At 39.3% G+C, this 23,272-nt stretch overlaps 1 long non-coding RNA gene across 5 annotated transcripts in view; it reads right to left on the reverse strand.

Annotated features, from left to right (window-relative positions):
- LOC131273428 (uncharacterized) overlaps positions 1–19,212 on the reverse strand; it is a 206,587-nt gene extending 187,375 nt beyond the window's left edge. For 3 of the 5 annotated variants that reach the window (XR_011645821.1, XR_011645824.1, XR_009180635.2), the window contains exon 1: positions 18,006–18,446. This is a non-coding gene — a long non-coding RNA (uncharacterized lncRNA). Of the gene's footprint in view, positions 1–3,542; positions 3,807–18,005; positions 18,447–19,185 lie in introns of those variants that run through there. The other 2 variants (XR_011645823.1, XR_011645822.1) reach the window with 2 other exon arrangements.
- Between the last annotated feature and the right edge of the window lie 4,060 nt (positions 19,213–23,272).

Here is a 23,272-nt window from a genome sequence, read left to right on the forward strand (position 1 = left end):
TAATTTAGGACACTTATGGCACTAAGCACTTCATGATTTCTCACTATTTTATATAGGAACACCCCAAAGAAGCCTGTCAAGTTTAGACTCAATATATAGAAGGCAAGTTTCAGTATGAAATAAAGCTCACATCACTTCAGACATTTTTAGTGTACAAATGATGCTGGTCAGACACAAAATGCTCACAAGGAATCTTCTATTCCAAGTCTGCAAGACTGTAGCTTGGTTAAAAAAAACCTGCACATCATATTTAGGTAGCATGTCATTGGTCAACTGTGCTTCACACTACAGGGAAAATACTCCTAACCAGGTAAGTGGACTTTTAATTTGTAAAGGAGGGACAGGTAAAAGCATGTCTGAGAAGATTGAGTTTAGAGGATGATTTTTTCTTTCACCCATTAATTCAACAATCTTATATTAAGCACATGATGTGTCAGGCATGTCAATTACTGAGTAATATTAAAAAACACAAAATGGGGGAAGCGGATGTAGCTCAAGCAGTTGGGCACACCACCTACCACATGGGAGGTCCCAGGTTTGGTTCCGGGTGCTTCCTAAAGAAGACAAGCAAGACAGAGCTAACACAATGAGGAAACACAATGAGAGACCCAAAAAGCGGAGAGTAGAAGTGGCTCAAGCCATGGCACCTCACACAACCCTCCCACATGGGAGGTCTTGGGTTAGGTTCCCAGTGACTCAAAAAAAAAAAAAAAAAAGACAAGCACACAATGAATGGACATAGAGAAGACAGCAGCAAACACAAACAACAAGGGACAGGGGATACAAAGTGAGAACTTGGAACTAGAACTTTCCATCGATAAGCATCAAACTAATAGTTATATTGTGTAGCCTTGCATTTTTCAGATTCCCCAAACTAGAAAAAGAAAATGTACTAGTTCATCAATCTGAAAATTAACTTAGAAGAAGAAAAAGAGTTTCTCAGCTAATCAGCCATACTATAGAAATTGTTGAAACTAGTTAAAAGCCATAATGAGATTGCGCTCAGAGACTCTCAGGGAAAACAAATTGCCCTCCAAGTCTAAAACTGCAAAATCAACAAGCAACAGGTCATCCCTTGTCTGAAGAAGATAGAAAATATTTTAGGCCAACACAATTCTAGAGACTGTTGATTATATGGTCAGCTCTTAATTTTAAGGCAATGGAAATTTTTAAAATCACTTTCAGGATTTTTAGGTTGTAACTAATTTGCCTTGTTTAAACCTTAGGTTCTGGTCTGTTTGGTGGTACCAAACAGAAAGATCTCCCTGAGCACCACCTAATTTCAACAAGAGCCGCTCCTTCCAGGTTTTTCAATTCCCAGCAGTTGTTATAAATATTAAATTTACATATAATATTAGTTAATTTTCAAACAAAAATAATAGGTAAGGATATGGAAAGTTGAAAAAAATGTGATATGATACAACATGTTTCTGACCTATTATTTAGGAAGTTCATTTTACCACATCTTATATTTCAATAAATAATAATTTTTCTATATCATCAAGTTTAATAGTTATTAATTCATGAACCATATCAAAATAATAAATACTGCATTCAGGAGAAACAATGTCACATAATAGGCTAGGAAATTTTAAAAACAAAAGAATGGTGTGGAAAACACATTAAAGGAAATTGTTTTTTCTAAGCAAATATTTACAGCACATGTGCTAACATTTCTAGTGCAGAACTTCCTTTCAACTCTTCCTACTCAGTCAGCAACTTTCTTATTCCAATAAATCTCGAACCTCTTTTAGGCTCTAATTTTTCTAAAAACTGCCAGTTTGCAAAAAACTCAATGTCCCCAGTCAACACATTTTAAAAAAGGATAAAGACAAAGAAGAGTTCAATCTAGTAGCTTGAACCTCTCCTTTTCCTACTTACAAGTGAGAAGTATTTAAAAGAGTTAGTGACATCATAAAAGCTTACACTGTATTGCACAATATAGAGAAATACTAAGGACATTCATAATATAATATGGAGCTACCTTAAAATTTTTATTTAAGCCCCTCATCTTTCTGGGAAAACAAAAAGCTTGAAGGGATTCATAGTAAAAGATATAATAGCAAGATCAAGAAATAAAATTATAAAATAAAAACTAAGAATTGAGGAGAAAGCAAGTATACCAACTGTCAACATAACTAAACATAATTGAGAGTAAAGTTTATCTGCGATCCCTCACAGAAGCAGGGCTGAAAAGGAAACACAGTTGCTTATGTTGGTTCTTTAAATATGGAAACACATGAATTTCTTAGCTAAAATAATATATTAGTACAATTTAGAATTTTATATGTGTACATGTTGTGGCTCAATAGATAATGTTCTTGATGACAGTTTTCCAATAAGTGTAGGTATCATTTCTAAATAACTCTTGTTTAACCCTTATTTTCCAGAGAGCATATTTGATAGGTAAAAATAGAGAGTCATGAAAACTGTGCTCTCTAATTCCATTCCAACTGAGAAAATTAAACCTATTTCAAACTCTTTTTTAAAAAAAGACCCCAAGAAGGGTCTTCTTAGCTACAATTTGGCATCCCACATTTTCTTCCTTTCCTATTTCTTTAGTGATGGTTCTTATTACTATGAGGGGGTGGGGAAAAGGCAGTTACATCACTGTTGCTCATGAAGAGGTTATCACCAATGGCGGACAAAAACACAAATATTACTGCTGAGATTCATCAATACCCAAGTTAAGGCTGCCTCATAGCAGAAGTGTTGCTGCCTGTGCTGAGACCAGCTTCTCTCATTTTTGCAGAACTACTGACAACAGAGGTGCTAAAACCTGGTTCTCTGTGCCTCAAGGAGATTTTATTGAAAGAGTTTATTTTTATAGAAGCTGTTATTGCATCCCCCTCACCCTAAATATGTGGACTAAGTTAGAGGATAAGTTCATAAATAAAGGATCACCAACTCTTCTAACTCTGACCCATTTTCTTTCAACTAAATGAGAGCATCTTGACTTCCTTAAAATAGTTCTATCTCAAGAGGCTTCTGAGACACTTATATAAATAAATTCCCCCAACAGACCTCCCCACTCATCCTTCAGACCTACACCAGCACATCCGAACGCCTGACCTCTCCTCCTTCACATCCCCACTTGGATTAGAGATATCTTCCCTTAATCTTCCTCATTTTAGCATAAGGCACCTGCATCTACACAGTTCATCAAGCCAAAACTTTGGAAGTCATCCATAATTCCTGTGTTTTCATTGGATCTCCTATATCCAGTCACCAGCAAGTCCTATCAGCATCGTGTTCAAAATATGTCTTAAATCTGACCATTTTACATTCATACTTCAGGAGTCTCCTAGGTGGTTTTCCTGCTTCCACTCTTGTCTCTGCACTATCCTTCCCCAAACAATATCCAGAATGATCTTTTTAAAAGTGATAACATCCCTCCCTGCATTGTAATGAGAGAGAAATCCAGACACACCATAACCTATAAACCTCTACATGATTTGGTCCTATCCACCCATATTAGTTATTCATTGCTGTATAATAAATTACTCCAAAACTTAGTGACTTGAAACACCAACATTTATTACCTTGTAGTGTCTGTAGGTGAGAAATCCAATGGACCCTCTACTTCAGGGTCTCTTACTAGCTACATTCATAGTGTTGGATGGGGCTGCGGTCATGCCAATGGTCAGCTGAGGAGGATCTGCTTCCAAACTCACTCACATGGCTGATGGCAGGATTCCATTCTTCCTGGGCTATATTGGTCTGAGGGCCTCAGCTCTTCACTGGCTTCACTCCCAGTCCCTTACCACATGGGTCTATCCATAGGGAAGGTCAAAAATGGCAGCTTGCTTCACCAGGGTGAGTGAGCCAAGAAGAAGAGAGAGAGGGTGAGAAAGTAAGAATAAGAAGGAAGATACAGTTTTTTACAACCTCATCTCAGAATTAACCATCCTCCATATTCTGTTTTGCCACATTCTTTACTGGAACTGAATCTCTAAGTCTGGCCACCACAGGGAGAAGGTATTACTACACAAGGGCATGAAGACCAGGAGGTGGAAATTATTGGGAATCATGTCAGAAGCTGCCCACCCCACCACCTCTTGGACCTCACCTCCAGTTCCTCTCACCTTTGTTCTCCAGGCTTAGACACATTGGCCCTCATCCTGTCCTTGTCTCTGCTAAGTTATCTCAACTTTTCCCTGAACACAATAGCTAAAGTTATGATCAACCCCCCACTCCTCTCTATTCTAAGCATTCTATTTTAGTTTGGACTTGGGACCAAGTGACCAAAATAACAATCATTCATTCTTTCTGATTCTTCCTGAAGGACCACAAAACAAAACAAAACAAAACAAACACAAATGACAGAGAGAGCTGGCCAGGTAAAAGGTCAGAGAGAACGAGCTCCCCCAATTTTGTAAAGCTTTTGTAAAGCTTCAAATAAATTAAGAGCAGCCAGTGTTCCCCTTCTACCTGATCATGAAATCCATGCTGATTTCCAGTGCTACCTTGGACTTGAACCCAATGCAGCTATGCAGAAAGAAATAAGAATGTAGCAAATATGTTTCAGTATGTTTTTTTCCAAACTAAATGTCTACACTAAAAAAAGGTTAATTTTTTAAACTTTAATTTTCCATTTGCCCCTAAAGTACAATTAAACATATAAAAAATTGCCAAAGCCTGATTGTTAGTGTAAAGGTGGTAGCATATGTGCTGCAAGTCAGGAATAATTTCAATTAAAACAAGTACATCTCTGCAAAACAAGCATTCAATATTTAGAAAAGAGAGGAATCAAAAAAGCTTGGTTAGCTATGAGAGAAAGATCTTTACTTCATGGCAAGTCAAAGCATGCAGAGAAGTCAAAACTATTACATATAAAGATTTGTACAGCAGCTCCTAACAAACTGAAAGAAGTATTTGAACATAATCTATGTACATACCCAAACAATGACAGTGTGATTACAATACATACCCAACATTGATAAGGATTTTTTTTTCTTTTTACCCAGGAACTCCACTTCAAAAAGGTTCATGTTTCATTTGCAGAATTTGTGACAAGATTTAAACAAGTAAATAATTATTTGTTTCGGTTGTCCTTTTTGAACATTGACATGAGAGTGAGGCTGGTTATGAACTGTCAATATGCTGTTTGCCCTGAGTATATTGAACTGGATGACCTCACCATTGTTATTGGAGTCCTAAGCCCACAGCAAGGTATATTAATCCTTGGAAAACATACAGCCACAGGATATTCTAGCAGGACTTGCAAAACGCCGCTGCGAAACAGGGGCTATTTTAATTAATATCTACAGTTTTTGTTTCCCAGCCAAGTCTCTTAGGACAAAATGCAGACTTGGCATTGCTATGGTTCATCCACCCACTCAAATTTTCAGGACAAAGCACTTGAGGGACTTTATGAGAGCAAATTTACTTTTTTCTCCATTATAATGTCAGTCATAAAATTGGTGGCTGAACTCAAAAGAACATTTTGACCAAACACAAAGACCAAACACAAAATAAGGAAAATTCAAATTATACTTTTTCCTATTTTTCTAAAGATTAAATTTTCTGACAAAGCAAATCAAACATTCCTTAATTTAAAAGCAAAAAGTGTGGCAGAAGCAGGGGAAGCTATACTATGCCCTTTGATAGAAAGGCAAAATATTAGTAAGAAAAAAAATAAAATAAACAACAACAAAAATAGCATTAGAGCTCAAGTTCCTTAAGTTAGTTTACAAATTTAACTTAATAATAAGACAAATGGGAATTTTATTAGACAAATGAAATATTGAATTAAGTATAAAAATTAAACAGCAAAAATAACTATATAATCCCTGAAATAAAAGTGGAGGTTGGGAAGCCTAACCCTGCCAGCTATTAAAACAATTATTATGAATAGTATGGCTGTTATTAAAAACAGTACAAACAAGTAGATAGGCCAATGGAACAGAATAGAAATTACAGAAATAAATGTAAAGGTATTTAATATTTGATAAAAGTGACACTTCAAATCAGTGCAGAAAAGATAGATTATTCAATAAAGGGTATTGGCACAACTAGTCTTAAAAGTTTGGGAAGGGATGTACACTAAAAGAAATCCCATAGATCAAATGTTTTAAAGTAAAAATTAAACATTAAGAGCAAGTATATTGAAAAAACTTTTAAAATAATCTTTGGGCAGGAAAGATCTTTTCAATATTGATGCAAATTCCATAAGTCATAGTCTGGTGACTATAAAATCAGGCAAGCACAGGTACAAATTCTGTCTCCACCACCCCTTACCAGCCGTATGACTTTAGGCAAGTAACTTATCTGAGCCTCAGTTTATTAATTGTCAACCAGGATAACAGTGAAACATCAAGGTTATGAAAATTCGACCAGTTTAAGGAAGGTAATGTGGACAAAGCCCTTGGCCCCGAGGTAGCTCTAATGAGACTTTAGTAGATGCTAGTTGTTGTATTCTGCTCATTTAATTAAGTAGATTTCATTTTGGCTCAATATTTAAGGAATTTTGTAGCACTTCTTGAAATAATCAGAAAGAAATACTGTTAGGAATCATAAAACCAAGATTGGGATAAGTCTTGTTGAATGAGCAAAAGAGTATTCCAGGCAGTGCTTCTCACACTTTAACACACATAGAAATTACCCAGAAATTACCCAGGGATTCTGATGCTGTAGGTGGCGAGGGACTGGAGTGCTTTTCTAATAAGCTTTGAGGCGAAGCTGCTGCTGCTGGTGTGCAGGGCATGCTTTGAACAGCGAGGATTGTTTTCTCAACCTTGTTTGAATATTGGAGTCACCAGAGTTCCACCTTCAAGGATTCTGATTTACTTAGTTTGGGCAGTAGCCTGGGCATGGGTTTTTTAGAGTTCCCCAAGGAGATTCTAATGTGTAGCCAAGGTTGAGAACCACTGGCTTGGTCTCTCCATTAAATCATCTGCTCAAAATAGAGTGTCAGTTATTCATAATATGTTGGTATAGGTTTTGAGGGCTTATCCATTTCCCCCGTAGATTAGAAATTTCATCAAGACAAGAATTATTATTTCTTTATTTTTTAATCTCTGATTTCTTTCTTCTCTTTAGTATTCCTATGGTGCCTGGTACCTAGTAGCATCTCAGGCATCGCAGTTGATTAACTGCTATTTAAATTGCAAACTTACACAGCAGCCGGAAGCCTCCCTCCATAAGGTGTTCCTCCTGAGAGTGTAAGACTGGCTGATGAGAAGCCCCAGCACAGGCGGCACATCTACCACACGGCAATTACTCCTACACACAAATATTTCAGAATCAGCTTCCACTCCCAGTGGCAGTAGTAGTCTTCTCTGTTGTTTTCTTCTCATCCCATTTGTTTTCAACTTTTAATGGATTAAGTCATGATGCACATGAAACAGTGCCCAGAGCAGTCAACTATTTCAGTTTTGATTTTTTTCTTTTTCAGACACTTAGAGGAGAGATAGGATATACTAGAAAAGCCCAGGATTTGAGACTAGCACATAGGTTCAAGTCCTGGTCTGCCACTTAGTATTAGGCAGTCACTTAGCATCATTGCTATGCCTCCATCTCCTAACTCTTAAAGTTAGGGCTAATAACATAGGGTTGCTAGGATAATGAGATCATGTGTGTGAAAACACTTTAAAATGTAAAGCAGTTTTCAGGTATTCATTATGATGATTGCGAAAGGAATAAATGAAAACATTATATAACTCATTAAGTCTATATAATATTCACTTAGCATTGCTCATTTAGGAGAGTAATAATTTCCCTTAAATTTTCTCTTTCTTTTCTTCCTCATCTATCAGATCCCTGTTTAAAGGTTATCTTGGTTACCTTCATTCCCAACACTATTATTAGGACTCAGATTTGTCATCTAAACTCAAAGCAGGTATGTCATTATTGAGCTATTCCTTTTCCCACTGAACTCTTTAGAAGAAAGGCATGATATAAAAGGCAAAGTGATGAAACTAATAGTTTCTGCTCATTCACTCATTCTTCCAGTATTGAGAGCCTGCCAGGAGGCAGATACTATGAGAATGTCTGTGGTTGAAGTACTGTAATGTCTAGGACGGACACTGGTAGAGTTTAAGTATAGCAGGAAAATGGTAAATGATACAAGAGGGAACATTGGAATTAGCAGAGGAGCTTACATAGTTAAGGGTGAAAAGACCACTGGGGCAAAGTGAAGCTTCAAGAATTAGCCAGCGCAGACAAGGCAGGGCGGGATCGGTATCCAGGAAGAGAGAACAGGAAGATCTGGATGAGAAAAAGTATGGTTGGTAGAAACACTGAAAGGTCGGGGTGCCCAGACAGTATGAGAGGCAAGTGGGGAGAGGGGACACTGGAAAACAAACACTAGCCTTGGAAAGATTGCCCAGAGCATTTGATTTTATCCCGAGGGCATTGGGAAGCCATTAAAAAGATTTGAAACAGGAGAGTGATCTAATCAGATTTCTAGGATTTTGTTTGTTTCTGTTCTGTTTGATTGAGATGTGGAGCATGCATTTGAGGGGAGGAGCAACAAGTCCAAGAGAGCAGATGCAATAGCTGAGAGGTGAGAAAATGGTGACCTGGCCTTGTGTTAACAAATGGGTCAGAGAGACACAGAAGGCAGCAAACCTTGTAAACACACACATCTGATCTTGTCAGTCATGAGCACAACATGTTCAAAACACTTCAAACTTGCTCCATTGTTTTTAGCATAAAATGTCAAAAGTCTTAACATGGCTTAAAGAGCTCTTCATGTGCTGGCCCCCATCCTTCCCTTTCACCCCCTTGTATGTGTCAGCCTCTTTGAACCATCACCCATAACCTGCCTACAAACTTGGCACAGAACTTAACTCTGTGGTTCATTGCTACATTCCAAGGGCAGTAAACGAATGAATTGAGTGATTTAAGATATATTTGGGAGGTAAAACCAATAAGATTTGGAAGGGAGAAGGATTAGGAGATGTCAAGGATGAAACAAAGTTTTCTGGCTTGAGTAAATGGGTGGTTTGGGAACAATTTGGGAAGGAGACAGAGTAGATGAGATCAATTTGGCTTATGTCTGGTTTGAAGTGGTTGCACATTATCCAAGATAAGATGCTAAACTGGCAATCAGATGTAAGTACTTAACGTATACCAGATTCTGTGCCAGGCACTTTCACATATTATCTCATGTAAGTAATTAAAGCCACTGTAGATAGAAACAATTATTTATCCAACCTAATTTTATTTTTTTTTATTTTTATTTTTGTCTTTGTTTTTTTAATGTTACATTCAAAAAATGAGGTCCCCATATATCCCCCACCCCCTCCCCCCATTCCTCCCCCATAACAACAACCTCCTCCATCATCATGAGACACTCATTGCAATTTGGTGAATACATCTCTGAGCACCGCTGCACCTCATGGTCAGTGGTCCACACCATAGCCCACACTCTCCCATAGTCCACCCAGTGGGCCGTGGGAGGACATACAATGTCTGGTAATTGTCCCTGCAGCACCACCCAGGACAACTCCAACCCCGGAAAATGCCCCCACATCACATCTCTTTCTCCCACTCCCTTCCCTAGCAGCCACCGTGACCACTTTCTCCACACCAATGCCACATTTTCTTTGATTACTAATTACAATAGTTCATGAATAGAATATCAGCAGGTCTACTTTAATCCATACTCTATTCCTCCATCCTGTGGACCTTAGAATGGTTGTGTCCACTCCACATCTCTATCAAGAGGGGGTTTAGATTCCACATGGATGCTGGATGCAGTTCTCCTGCTTTCAGTTGTAGGCGCTCTTGGCTCCCTGGTGTGGTGGTTGACCTTCTTCACCTCCATGTTCGCTGAGTAGGGTGAGTTCAATAAACCAGAGTGTAGGAGTTGCAAGTCTGTTGAGGCTCAGGGCCTGGCTATCACATGGTCAGTCCAGAGATTCAGGTCCCCTGGGTATACACTAAACCCCAGCACCAACTATAGTTCCGGTAAAAGTAACAGGAGAGGCTTATAGACAAAGAACACATCTGAGTCCAGCTCCATCACACAGAAACACAAACTCCAAAGCAGGGCCAATTGACATGGCACTGAACTCCATCTGCCATGATCATAGAACCTGTGGGTCTCTGTAGCCCTCAGAAGAACCAATACCTGGGGTCGTATTTACTTTATCTGTCTCTGGGACTCTGCTCAGATGTGCATTAGGGCACCCCCTCTGATAATTTCCCGTCTTTTTGGAGACTCATAGCCATATAAACTCATTTGTCCTTTCCATTTCCCTTTTCTTCAGTCTGACCTAATTTTAAACTAGACTTTACACTAATGACTTTAATCCAGACTATGAATAGTCTCACAAGTATTCATCTAGTAAAATGAGCGATTTAGCCGGGAGTTAAAAACTGATTTGGAAAAAAAAACAAAACAAAACTGATTTGAATAACTTCATTGCTGAAGACCCCAGTATGACTGGGTCAACACTTTCCAGATGAGGCCCAGGAATCTGCATTTTCCAAATACTACCCAGGTGATATTTATGTACATTGCAATGTAAGAATTTGGATAGTTTTTTAAAAGGCTGATAATTCCCATTGAACATCCTGCTATCTCTAAGAATTTGTTATGAAATATCTTCTCACAGAGGATTAATAGGATTAATATACCAGAATAATAAATACATTAATTTGGAGCACGGGTGTAACTCAAGTCATTGAGTGCTTGCTTCCCATGTACAAGGTGTTGGGTTTATTCTCCAGTACCTCCTAAAAAATTTAAATAAATACATTAAATAAAGATTTAACTCTCCAAGTAAAAACAAAACCAGATGCAGTTTGAACACTCTAAATCGGGCTCCATGGAAGAAGTTTTAAAAAGATTTTAACCACTTGTCGCTGTCATTAGAGTTGTTTCTGAAGAATTTTTTACAAGTATTTTACATGGAACTATTAAATATCAGGTAAATATTCACTGATTAAAAAGAAATAAACTAACTGGAGGTTTTAAAAAGAGCAAAGAGGATGCTTTAAAAGTAAGATTTTTTTTTTAATCAGGGAAGGTTCACATTATAAAGTAAGTACATTGGTCTGTGTGTCTCTCCTTATGCCAGTACTACAAAGCTACATTAGTGAAACAGCATGGTACTGGCATAAGGAGAGACACACAGACCAATGGAATCGAATTGAAAGTTCAGATATAGAACCTCATGTATATAGCCATATAATATTCGATAAAGCCACCAAACCCTCTCAACTGGGAGAGAATGACCTATTCAACAAATGGTGCCTGGAGAACTGGATAGCCATATGTAGAAGAATGAAAGAGGATTACCATCTCACACCTTATACAAAGATCAACTCAAGATGGATCAAAGACCTAAATATAAGAGCCAAGACCATAAAGACCTTAGAAAGCAGTGTAGGGAAACATCTACAGGACCTTGTAATAGGAAATGGCTTCATGAATATCACACCAAAAGCACGAGCAGCAAAAGAACAAATAGATAAATGGGACTGCCTCAAAATTAAAGCCTTTTGCACCTCAAAGGAGTTTGTCAAAGTAAAAAGGGAACCCACACAATGGGAGAAAATATTTGGCAACCATATATCTGATAAGAGACTTATAACTTGCATATATAAAGAACTCATATATCTTGAAAACAAAAAGATAAACAACCCATTTAAAAAATGGGAAAAAGATTTAAACAGACACTTCTCCAAAGAAGAAATACAAATGGCTAAAAAACACATGAAAAAATGCTCCAAATCTCTAGCTATCAGGGAAATGCAAATCAAAACTACAATGAGATACCATCTTACTCCCATAAGATTGGCAGCCATGAAAAAAACAGTAGAATACAAATGCTGGAGAGGATGTGAAGAAAGGGGAACACTCATCCATTGCTGGTGGGAATGCAGAAGGATCCAACCATTCTGGAGGACTTGGCGGTTTCTCAAAAAATTATCCATAGATTTGCCATATGACCCAGCAATACCACTGCTGGGTATATACCCATCAGATCTGAAAACAAGGACACAAACCGATATATGTACACCAATGTTCATAGCAGCATTGTTCACTATTGCCAAAAGTTGGAATCAATCCAAGTGTCCATCAACAGATGAGTGGATCAATAAAATGTGGTATATACACACAATGGAATACTACTCAGCTGTAAGAACCAATACACTACAATCGCACGTGATAACATGGATGAACCTTGAGAATCTTATGTTGAGTGAAGCAACCCAGGCATTGAAGGACAAATACTATATGACCTCAATGATATGAAATAAGTTAACTGCCTCAGAGAGCTAGAGTCTGGAAAAGTGGCTTACAGGAAATCGGGGGGTGGAGGAAGGATGTGAGTTAATGTCTGCAGGGGTGGAATCTGTGATGAGCTGGCGGTAAGTATGAGCACAAAGAAGGGACAAAATGGGGGCAAGGGGTTACCTTCGGGTGGGGTTTTCTGGGTTTGAGGGGGGCTGGGGATGGGAAGAGGGGTAATATTGTCCAAGAAAGAGGTGGGAGGGAGGGGCAACATACGAACATGGGAGAGTGTCAGAAGTTCGTTGAGAACTAAATGTTGAGTAAAACGTATCAAAGTATAAGTAGGAGGGTTACCTGGTTAGGACGCTCAGGGGTTATGGTCTGATGCGGGACGGACTCCAGAGGGAATAGCTGAAGGCTCATTTTGCCAAGGTGGGTTCTACCATTGGGTGGGGTGGACCCATATCCTGGGGAAGACTAATGCGGTCGAATAGAGAGAACTGTATCTCTCGTGAGAAAGGACGGCTCCCAGGGCATTAGATTGGCAGGCGTTGTGGGCCCTAAGGGGAGGGGAAAATGGATGTGGAATGGATGGAACAAAGGTAAATAAGGGGGCAAAAGAGGAGTTATGTGAGAGTACACGAGGATGAATATAAAACAGCTAATATTACACCAAAAACATATAGGGGACGACAGACTAATAATGAAAACCATAAGACAAAACATAGGATAACTAAAAAATTTAGAAAACTGTACAACCTAAAGTATGGACCACATAGTAAGCACAAATGTCACCTTGTTTGAAAACTATAGTTTTGGAATCTGTACATCAGTTTCAGGAAATATGATATGAATAAGTTAAAAGATTATTGCTGTGGAAGGGAAAAGGTTTTATGGTGGATCTGGGGAAATACTGTATATTGTATATATGAATTTCGGTGATCTAAGACTCTTCTGAAGCTGATATTATGTTGGGATTCACTTTATGGGAAGTTTTGGATCACAGAGTGGTTCAACAATGGCAGCGGAGGAATACTGATATGGGATGTTATTGACAGGATATATATGGTTGACAGGGAGTTATACAGGGCATATGCCCAGGGTATATGGTAATGTCTATATATACTCATAGTGGAAACAATTAAAAACAACAGCTGGGGGGGTACTGGGCTCCTGGCCGGGGGGTCACTGTTGTGGGTCCTGGGAGAGCAGCGGCAATCCTCCAGGTGCAACGGCAAGAACCAGGAAGGAAGGAGGGCCGAACAGTGGGCTCTTGATACTAATGGCTACACTTTTGAGCCTATACACCTGCAATAAGAACAAGGCCTAGAGTAGTATTGTGCCTGGGGGTTTCCTCCTGACAGCCTTCATGTTACTCAAATGTGGCCACTCTCACAGCCAAACTCAGCGTGTAGATGCGATGCATTCCCCCCAGCGTGGGACACGACACCCGGGGATGAGCCTCCCTGGCACCGAGGGATCACTACCACATACCAGCTGAAGAAGCAACTAGAAAATGACCTTGAATTAAAGATTCAATGTGGAACAGCAGAATATACCTGTCTACATATAATAACATGACTTCGGGAAGCTGTTTGACCTAATGTAAGGGGGAAATGGAAAGGAGAAATGAGATTATAAGGCTGTGAGTCTCTAAAAAAGAGTCTGGAGGTTGTCAGAAGGAATACCCCTATGTACAACTGAACAGAGTCTAAGAGACAGATAAGGTAGATACAACCCCAGGTATTGGTTCTTTTGAGGGATAAAGAGACCCACGGGTTCTATGGTCATGGCAGAAGGGGTTCACTGCCATGACAGATGGCCCTTCTTTGGAGCTGGTGTTTCTGCGTGATGGAATTGGACTCAGAGGGGATCTCTTCTCACAAGACTTGCATGCTACTTTATTGGAATTGTAGTTGGTGCTGGATTTAAGATATATGTAGGGGATTTGAATCTCTGGACTGATAATATGACACCCAGGCCCAGAGCCTCAACAGACTTCAGCTCCTACACTTTGATTTATTGGACTTACTCCACTCAGCTAACATGGAGTTGAAGAAGGTCAACCACCAGAACATGGAGCCTAGAGTGTCTACAACTGGAAGTGGGAGGAGTGCATCCAGTACCCATGTGGAATCTAAGCCCTCACTTGACATAGGTGTGCAATGGACACAACCAATCCAATGTCCACAGAGAAAATGTGGAATGGGTGTGGGAACGGTAGCCATGGGGGCTGCTGGGTGTGGGGAACGGGAGGAAGAGATGAGATGTGGAGGCGTTTTCGGGACGTGGAGTTGTCCTGGATAGTGCTTCACGGACAATTACGGGACACTGTAGATCCCCCCAGGGCCCACTGGATGGAACGTGAGAGAGTCTGGGCTATGATGTGGACCATTGACTATGGGGTGCAGTGATGCTCAGAGATGAACTTACCAGGTGCAATGGATGTGTCATGATGATGGGAGAGAGTGTTGCTGTGGGGGGAGTAGGGGGTGGGGGTGGTGGGGTTGAATGGGACCTCATATTTTTTTTAATGTAATTTTTAAAAAAATAAATAAATAATAAAAAAAAATAGCAAAAAAAAAAGTAAGTACAAGGCTATGAGTTTTTTGTTTTTATATTTTGTTTTTGTTTTGTTGATTTGTTTGACTTTTGGTAAGTACTTTTCAAAGAAGTTTCCTAAGAGGAATGGCAGGATTGCGTCATGAAATTAAACTCTCATTTATTGCTCAAAAACATTTATTCAATGCCTGTACTATCACTCATAGAAAGATTGTATACATTATACACACATATAATAAATGTTATATATATATAACGCTCAACCCAAATAGGGATATAGCAGTGTTGTTAAAACTCCCATTTCCCAAGACAAATAAATACTGTTAACTGAAAGAAGCTAAAGTATTAAATGAGACTAGATCTCTGCTTCAGCATATAAACCCATATTTTTTAAATTTGAAAAAGAGCAGGAAAAATAATTTCTGTGAATGTTTTTCATTCACAAAGCTGCAATCTTTTTTTTTATGATTCAGGTAGCAGAAGGTTAATTGTTGAGAAATTTTCTTTGGAAAAAGGAATAAAAAATTATATTATCCGTTAATTAAATGTAGGTAAGAAGTGACTGACAGTGAACAGAAGAGAGATACATATTACACATGCAAGGAAAATTAAAACTTGGGATGTTGAGGGGGGGGTCATTATGCTTTGATGTACAAAAGAACCATTGTTAATGGGGGACAAAACCTCCCCAGTATGGAACGAAGATAAAAAGGAGGGAGTTCCTAGCAGATCAAGGTCAACTGAGATATCTGAATAACATAAATGCTATTAATCTAGTACCGCATGAATCACAGAAGTTCAGCAGGGTATGGTTATATGGCAGAGTTCGTGGCAGGAGTGTTTTATGTCACTTTGTATTAGATAATGAGCATATTCATCAAGGATTCCTAAATACCATCCAAAGTGGCACAGAAGAGCTTTAAGGAGCTTGAGAGAACAAATCAAAGAACTAGATCTGAGGCTCAGAAAGGTAATAGGGATGTTCAAGCAGTGCACTGAGTTTAGATATTTGCAGGCATCCATACACTCTCACTCGGCAGGAAGTAGCGTGAGAAAGGATTTCTTAGTTGGATGGCTAGCCGCTTATTATGTATAATGTTGCCTCCCTCATTATGTCCTAGTTTAATTGTTTGAAAAGATGCAGACAGTAATACATTACAACACTGTATGCTGGAAAGCAGGGAATTCTTTTCCACTTATAACTAATTTAAAATACAAAATTAGTTGTTTTTCCTTACTTCAGGGAAACGCAGAATAAAATTACTAAGTATGATTCTCTTTTTTCAGATTCAAATCTAAATGTTTGGAACCCTTTTGATCCAAATGTAATTAAAACATATATGTTTATATTCTAGACCCATACCTTCAAAAACAAAATTATGAGGAATTGAAAACAGGGGAAATCACAGGAAAAGACAAAAAGGGAGAACTGAGAAGAAAACAGAGGACAGGTAAATAGTAGACTAATCCAGCAGAAGGAAGGAAGAAAACAAAGCAAAGTGAAATGAGAGAGAACATGAAAGAAGGGAATAATAGAAAAAGATTAGCTTTTTAAAAGTAGACTATAAACTAAGACTCTGTTATAGATTGCATTTTCATCAGTTCAATGAGCCTTTTATAAATATGCAGAAAAATTATAAAAAGCAAGCACCCTGGAATTCTATTGGCCCATCAGTGTGTCTTAATTTGAATGCAACTGGCAACTTGTACTGACTTTCTATCACTTAGGCCCTATTTCAACCTCATTTATTCATTTATTAAACAAAAATCATTGTCTTGAATATGTTAGGCATTGAGGTACTGCAGTGAACAAAACTAAAATGATTCCTCCCTCATAAAGCCTGTTGTCGTAAGCGTGATTTTGGTGTTGTAGCAAGCTGTATAGCATCCCTCAAAAACTCATGACCACCCAAAACCTCAGAAAGTGACCTTACCCAGATCTTTGCAGATATAATAAAGAATATCAAATGAAATCATCCTGGATTTAGGGTGTTCCCTAAATCTGATGACTAGTGCCCTTATAAGAAGAGAAAAGGACAAAGAGATACAGAAAAAAAGGTGACATGAAGTAGGAGACGAGAATGGAGTGTCTAAAGCCAATCCATAAAGGGACCAAGTATGAGGGTGGGTGCACTAACATATGCAGAGAATATTAGAGTTAGATGGAATGTTGAGATCATCTGGCTCATGTATTTTCCTATATTTTAATTTAAATTTGAGTAATTACAGGTTTTTAGAAAAATGATGCAGAAAGTACAGAGTTCTAGTGTTACCCACCACCCCACCCCCTCCATGCACACAGTTTTCCCTATTATTACCATTTTGCATTCTAGGGACCTGGCGAGGAATCAGAAATGGGCTTCTCTGCAAGTTGTCGTTCTGTTTGGGGAACCTTGTGTAACAGAATGAGGGAATTCTGACCGTTGACTTTGAGACTCATTTCTTGACCCTTTCCTGATTACTCACATGTAGCTAGAACCTCCCCAAACTCCTAGAGTTTTGAATTTGTAGCACAGTACTTGATTTTTAAATAGTAAAACCAGATTGGGTGTGAGGATGGGAAATGTAAGGTAGACTTCAGAGGTTGTAAAGAAGAGGGAGCAGAGTTTATCACCAGACGGGATACAGTAGGGGTCGGGCCAGACCAGACACAGACTGTGTGAAGAAGCCAATGGAATTCCCATATAGATTTAATTTTTAATATTCCTTTATTTTTATTAATCACGTTTGGGGCAGAAAGTGGAACAAGGAGCTTTCAGAATTTCTGTTCTCCCTCCAATCTTTCTCCATCCCTACCCTTACTAAATCACAAATTAAAGAATTGATAAAATTAAGACAAGCTTCCCCATTACCTAATTCAGTTTGTTTTCTTTGATCTTTTCTCTCTTGCTGCTTCCCCATCTGGCTCTATGGACACCTCCTCTTCCCTCAAGGTAACTTAAAAGCTATGCACCCTCCCTACCTTCCTCTAAGTCCTAGCATGGGGACAGTCCCTGAGGCAATAGCCCCTGAGACCAAGCCAAGCAGAAAGGAAAGTGAGGCAGCACCCAGTTTTGTCCACTGGCAGCCTTAAGCAGTCTTAGAAAAAAGAGTAGACTCCAACCCTGAAATGTGCACACACGCGGAGCGAACCATTGGCTTCATCGGAACAGACAGATGAAAGGCTTTGTTGGTCACATTTATGCCTGTGTGTATTGCCAGGCTAAAAACAAAGGAGAGGATTTTTACCCTCTCTATCCCTTCCCGTAATTACCTTTAGCGGTGAAGCAGTTAATGTGGTGTTCCTCCTCTTGGCTAGGAGTTTTCATTTTTTATTGGCACCGTTTTATCCCTGGAGACAATAGCAGATTGTTTCTGATGTGCGCAGAAGGATCTTGTTCTGGCAGGCAGGCTTCCAGTCAACAAGCTTAACATCCTCTGCAAAGAACGTGCGTGTGCCTTGTTTGAACCTGACTTTCAAGTGTCTTTTATGAAGACAATCATCCTAATCACAACCTGCAACGGCATTAGGAACTTTCACAAAACTGAAACCAAAAACACTCAAGAGTGTGAGGGAGAAGCCAGGGCAGGGAGGAAGCCCCAAAGGGTAGGGGGAGGAGGTTGCTACCGAAATCCCTGGGCCAAAAAGCCCCTGACCTCAGACTCTCTTCCTGTTACCTGATTAGAAAAAGCCCTTCTTTTCCTCATACCTCTGACCTGGATAACAGCCTTAAAACAGCTATCTTGGGAAATTTAACTGCAGCAATCACCCCACAGGATGAGCTTTCCTGGCAGGAAGTGAAGGAACTTAAAGCAACAGCAATGCAGAACCCCTATTTGGGCCTGAGGTTCTGTCCCGAAGGCAGCAAGAGATTCCTTAAGCCATAGTTCCTCAGAGGCAGCTCCCTTGTCCCTGGGAGCCCGGGGCGAAAAGCTTCACCTGCTTGTCCTCAACCAGAGGCTCCTGCTAGACAAGTATGTGAACTGAGAGAAACAATTACGAAGACATTTGTACAGTTGCAGTTAACAAAGTACAAAGTATTTGACCTACCATGTCTCAAAACTTATGTGAAGTAAACAGATTTTAAAGATAAGGAAAAAAGCTCATCAAGGGAAAACAAGGTCACATAGCTAGCAAATGATAAAGTTAGTTACTAACATCAGGTGTCCAAGGAAAAAGAGACAAGTCTCCGTGCAGAAATATTCCAAATAATTGTTGTATATACTCTGCCCTCAAAAAGGTGGTGCCTAATTCCCCACTCCTTAAGAGTGGGCTCCACAAAGCAACTTCCTTCCAAAGAGTACTGCCTGGTAGGGATGAAAGAAGAGTAACCTCCCAGTGGAGAGATCTGACAAACTTTATCTCAACCAGGTGATCAAGGTCAACATCAACAGTCATAAATTATGTTGATAGTATGTATACTTGATATGAACTGAAGAAAATGGCACTTTACCTCTGTGGTCTTCCTCCCAAAAATCCGTAAACCCAGTCTGATCATGAGAAAAACAGCAGCCAGATCCTAAGTGAGGAACATTCTACAAAATACCTGACCAGTACTCCTCAAAACTGTCAAGATCATAAAAACAGCCAAGGGGAGCCTAAGGAAATATGACAATTATATGTAATGTGGTATTCTGCATGGGATCCTGGGACAAAACAAGAGGGGGAGGCACTGGGTGAAAACTAAGGAAATCTGAATAAAGCATAGACTTTAGTTAATAATGAACTTCGTGCTTTAATAATATATCAGTATTGGTGCTTTAAATTATGATGAATGTACCATACCAATGTAAGATATTAGTAAAAGAGAAAACTGGTGCTGGATGTATGTGGACTTTCTGTACTATCTTCTCAATTTTTCTTCAAATCTAAAATTGTTCTAAAATTTAAAAATGTATTTAATAGAAGAAAATCAGTTTTACTGACCCTAAGCCTCAAACCTTTCCCTAAGAGCACACAGTTCTGCCTCTCATGAAGCAAGCATTTTCCTGGAATGTCTTCAGTTAACGCCTATCTCCCCCATATGACTCTAAACTCTGAGAGGGCAGGGATCAAGCCTATTTTTGCTGAGCATTAGGTTCCTCACATCTTGCAAAGTTCCTGGCACACAGTAGGTCCTCAATAAATATTTGCTGAATTGAGTAAAACTAGACCTGTTTCCCTAGGGGTATTTAGAACGGCTTGTGTAAATACATTAAATTCAAAAATTAAATCATAGGTTAGAAAAAATGGTAAAATTTTAAAATGGAAAAATAAGAAAATCAATTCCCAGAGCCAATTCTAATAGTTAAAGTGTGAATTCTGATGGTGTCTCTCAATATGAATTTTTAAGAGCAAAGCACACACTAGAGCAGGGATCCATGGATTTCAGGGGCTCCATGAGTTTGAACAGAAAAAAAAATCAACTTTTTATCTTTATTTTCTCTGACCTCTAACTGAAATATAGCATTTCCTTCATTTAAGAATGTATGTAATAAGTAAATTACAGTAGTATTCATTTCACCTGACTGGCAAAAGGATCCGGGGAACAAAAAAGGTTAAGAACCCCTGTACTAGAGCAAGGTTAAAAACATGAGCTGGAACCCATATGACCAAAAAATGTTACTATTCCTTGAACCTAGAGAGACTGTGTAACTGTCCCAAACAATAGAATGTGGTTAAAATGGTGCTGCCTGATTTCTGAGGGTAGGTCGTAAATGGTAATGTGGCTTCTGCCTGTGCCTCAATCTTAAGACACCTATCCTTGGAGCCCAGCCACCATGTTGGGAGGAAGCCCTGGCCACAAGTGGGCGACAAGTGGGTGACATCAATATCAAATGCTAGAATGCGAGTGAAGGAGTCTTCAGATGATTTCAGTCCCCAGCCTTCAAGTCTTCCAGCTGAAGCTCCAGACATCATGAAGCAGAGACACATTGTCTCTCCTGTGTTCACCTGGATTCCTGACCCACAGAAATTGTAAAAGATAATATATGCTAATTATTGTTTTAAACCACTAGTTGGGGGCAATCTGTCACACAGTCATAGGTAACTAACACAGTACTTACTTAATCTTAGCTTAATTGGCTTGAACAGTCCTAGATTAGCTGGACAAAGTGCCAGCACCTATTCCTATGTGTCTGGAACAGTACTAGGTATTAGGAATGCACATAACTAAGAAAGACATGGCCACGCTTAGTGGCACTGCTCCAATATGCATTCATCAGTTGTAACAAATGTACCGCACTAATGAAGGATGTTATTAATGTGGGAAAGTGTGGGGGGGGTAGAAAGTGAGGCATATAGGAATCCCCTACATTTTTATGTAATCTAAAGTATCTTTAACAAAAATTTTTAAAGTATGTTAAAAAAAAAAAGCATGGCCACTCCTTTTCACTAGCTTCCTATCAAAAGAAGTAGATACAAAGTAAAAAGTTAATTTAAGCATATAATTTAAGCATATTATTATTATCAGTAGAGTTCCCCTTGCTCAAACTTGAATCGTGAATTGGGGGCTGGTTACTTGCAGTAGATAGCTATTTACTTGAATTGATTGGCATGTGGGCTCCTGGCTTTTCTTGTGAAGGTAAGGTGAGAAACACAGCTAAAGTAGACCGAGGTTTTGGTGCCCTGAAGCTCCTGAGGAAAGGGGGAGAGATATAGAATGAGGGAGGCTCTCTGTCACCCTTCCAGGTTTAAGTCTTAACCTCTTTGAAGGAGGAATAGAGAGAATGAAGTTCCTGAAATATCTTGTGAGACACTCAGCACAGGTAGAGCTGTTTCAGGGGCCCAGGTGGTAAAGATATATTTTGCAAGATGACTTTGGTGTGCTGAGGGGTCAGAAGAAAATGCAGTGCCTAGTGGGAGGAGGTGAGTTGGAGAGGTGAGCAGGGCCTTGATCATGCAGGGCCATGGAGGAAAACTTGGATTTTATTCACCGGGCTCTGAGAAGCTATTGAATGGTTTTAAGCAAAGGAGTGATGCAACCTGATATGTATATGTGTTTATTTTTAATTAACTCTGCTGTGTGAAAAATGGATGGTAGTTAGGCAAGAGGAGGAAAAGTGTGGCCAGTGAGAAGGCTACTGTAATTCTCCAGGCAAGAAATGAGGGTGGACACAGCAGTAGCCATGGAGATGGAGAAAAGTAGATTATTGATATATTTAGAGGTGGGGTTCAAAGAACTTGCTGAAGAGTAGAAGGGATGGGGACATGGACTAGAGAAAGATAGGAATCAAAGTGTTAATGCAAGCAACTGAGTGGATTTGATATTTATTCCTGAGATAGGGAAGAGTGGAGAAACAGGAGACTTGGAAAACTTAAATGTTTTGTTTCAGTCATATTTAGAAATGAGATACCTATAGGATACCCAAGGAGAAACTACAAACTGGCAGTTGGAGCTCAGTGGAAAGGTCTGGGCAAGGCAAGAGTTTAAATTTTGGAATCATCAGCATATTGATGTCATCTAAACCTTGGTTCTAAATGAGACACCTAGGAAGAGAATGTAAATGAATGGCTGAGAATACAGCCCTAGAGTGCGCTAGAATTAAGAAGTCTAGCAGAGTGGAGAAGCCACCTAAGGAGAGAAAAAGCACAGTGTGTGAAGCAGGAGGAGAAACCCAAAAAAGTAAGGATGAGGCAAACTAAATGAGGGGAGTGTAGCACTATGAGAAGTAATAAGTGATTTCAGCAAGTTGTCTGGATAAAAAGTCAACATGCAAAAACCAATTTTAGGTGGTGGACTTGGCCCAGTGGTTAGGGCATCCATCTACCACATGGGAGGTCCGCAGTTCAAACCTCGGGCCTCCTGGACCCATGTGGAGCTGGCACTGCCCCGGGCCTCCTTGACCCATGTGGAGCTGACCCACGCGCAGTGCTGATGCACTCAAGGAGTGCCATGCCACACAGGGGTGTCCCCCGTGTAGGGGAGCCCCACACGCAAGGAGTGTGCCCCGTAAGGAGAGCCGCCCAGCGCCAAAGAAAGTGCATCCTGCCTAAGAATGGTGCCGCACACATGGAGAAATGACACAACAAGATGATGCAGCAAAAAGAAACACAGATTCCCGTGCCACTGACAACAACAGAAGCAGACAAAGATGACGCAGTAAATAGACACACAGAACAGAAAACTGGGGTAGGGGGGAAGGGGAGAGAAATAAATAAATAAATCTTTTAAGAAAACAACAACAATTTTATTTCTATTTACCAGCAAAAACCAATTAGACATTGAAATTTTTAAAGCTTTATCATTTATGAGCAAGTCAAAAAATGAAATCTTTTGGGATAATTCAACTATAACTTTTTAAAGAAAACTTCAAAATATAGAAATTTTATTATAAGACCTAAACAAATGGAGGAATATATATATTATTACCATGCCCATGAATCAGAAGACTCTTTTTTTTTCAATATTGTAAAGATGTCAAGTCTTTGTAAATTTTTCTTAGTTTCAATGGAATTCCAATGAAAATCTTGAATGGATTATTTGAGGAAAATGACAACTTTATTTTAAAATAGATATGGAAATGTAAGGGTCATATACAGCTGAAAGAGTTTTTAAAAAA

This window comes from Dasypus novemcinctus, chromosome 15 (assembly GCF_030445035.2).
Source record: "Dasypus novemcinctus isolate mDasNov1 chromosome 15, mDasNov1.1.hap2, whole genome shotgun sequence".
In the NCBI taxonomy this organism is placed as follows: Eukaryota; Metazoa; Chordata; class Mammalia; order Cingulata; family Dasypodidae; genus Dasypus; species Dasypus novemcinctus.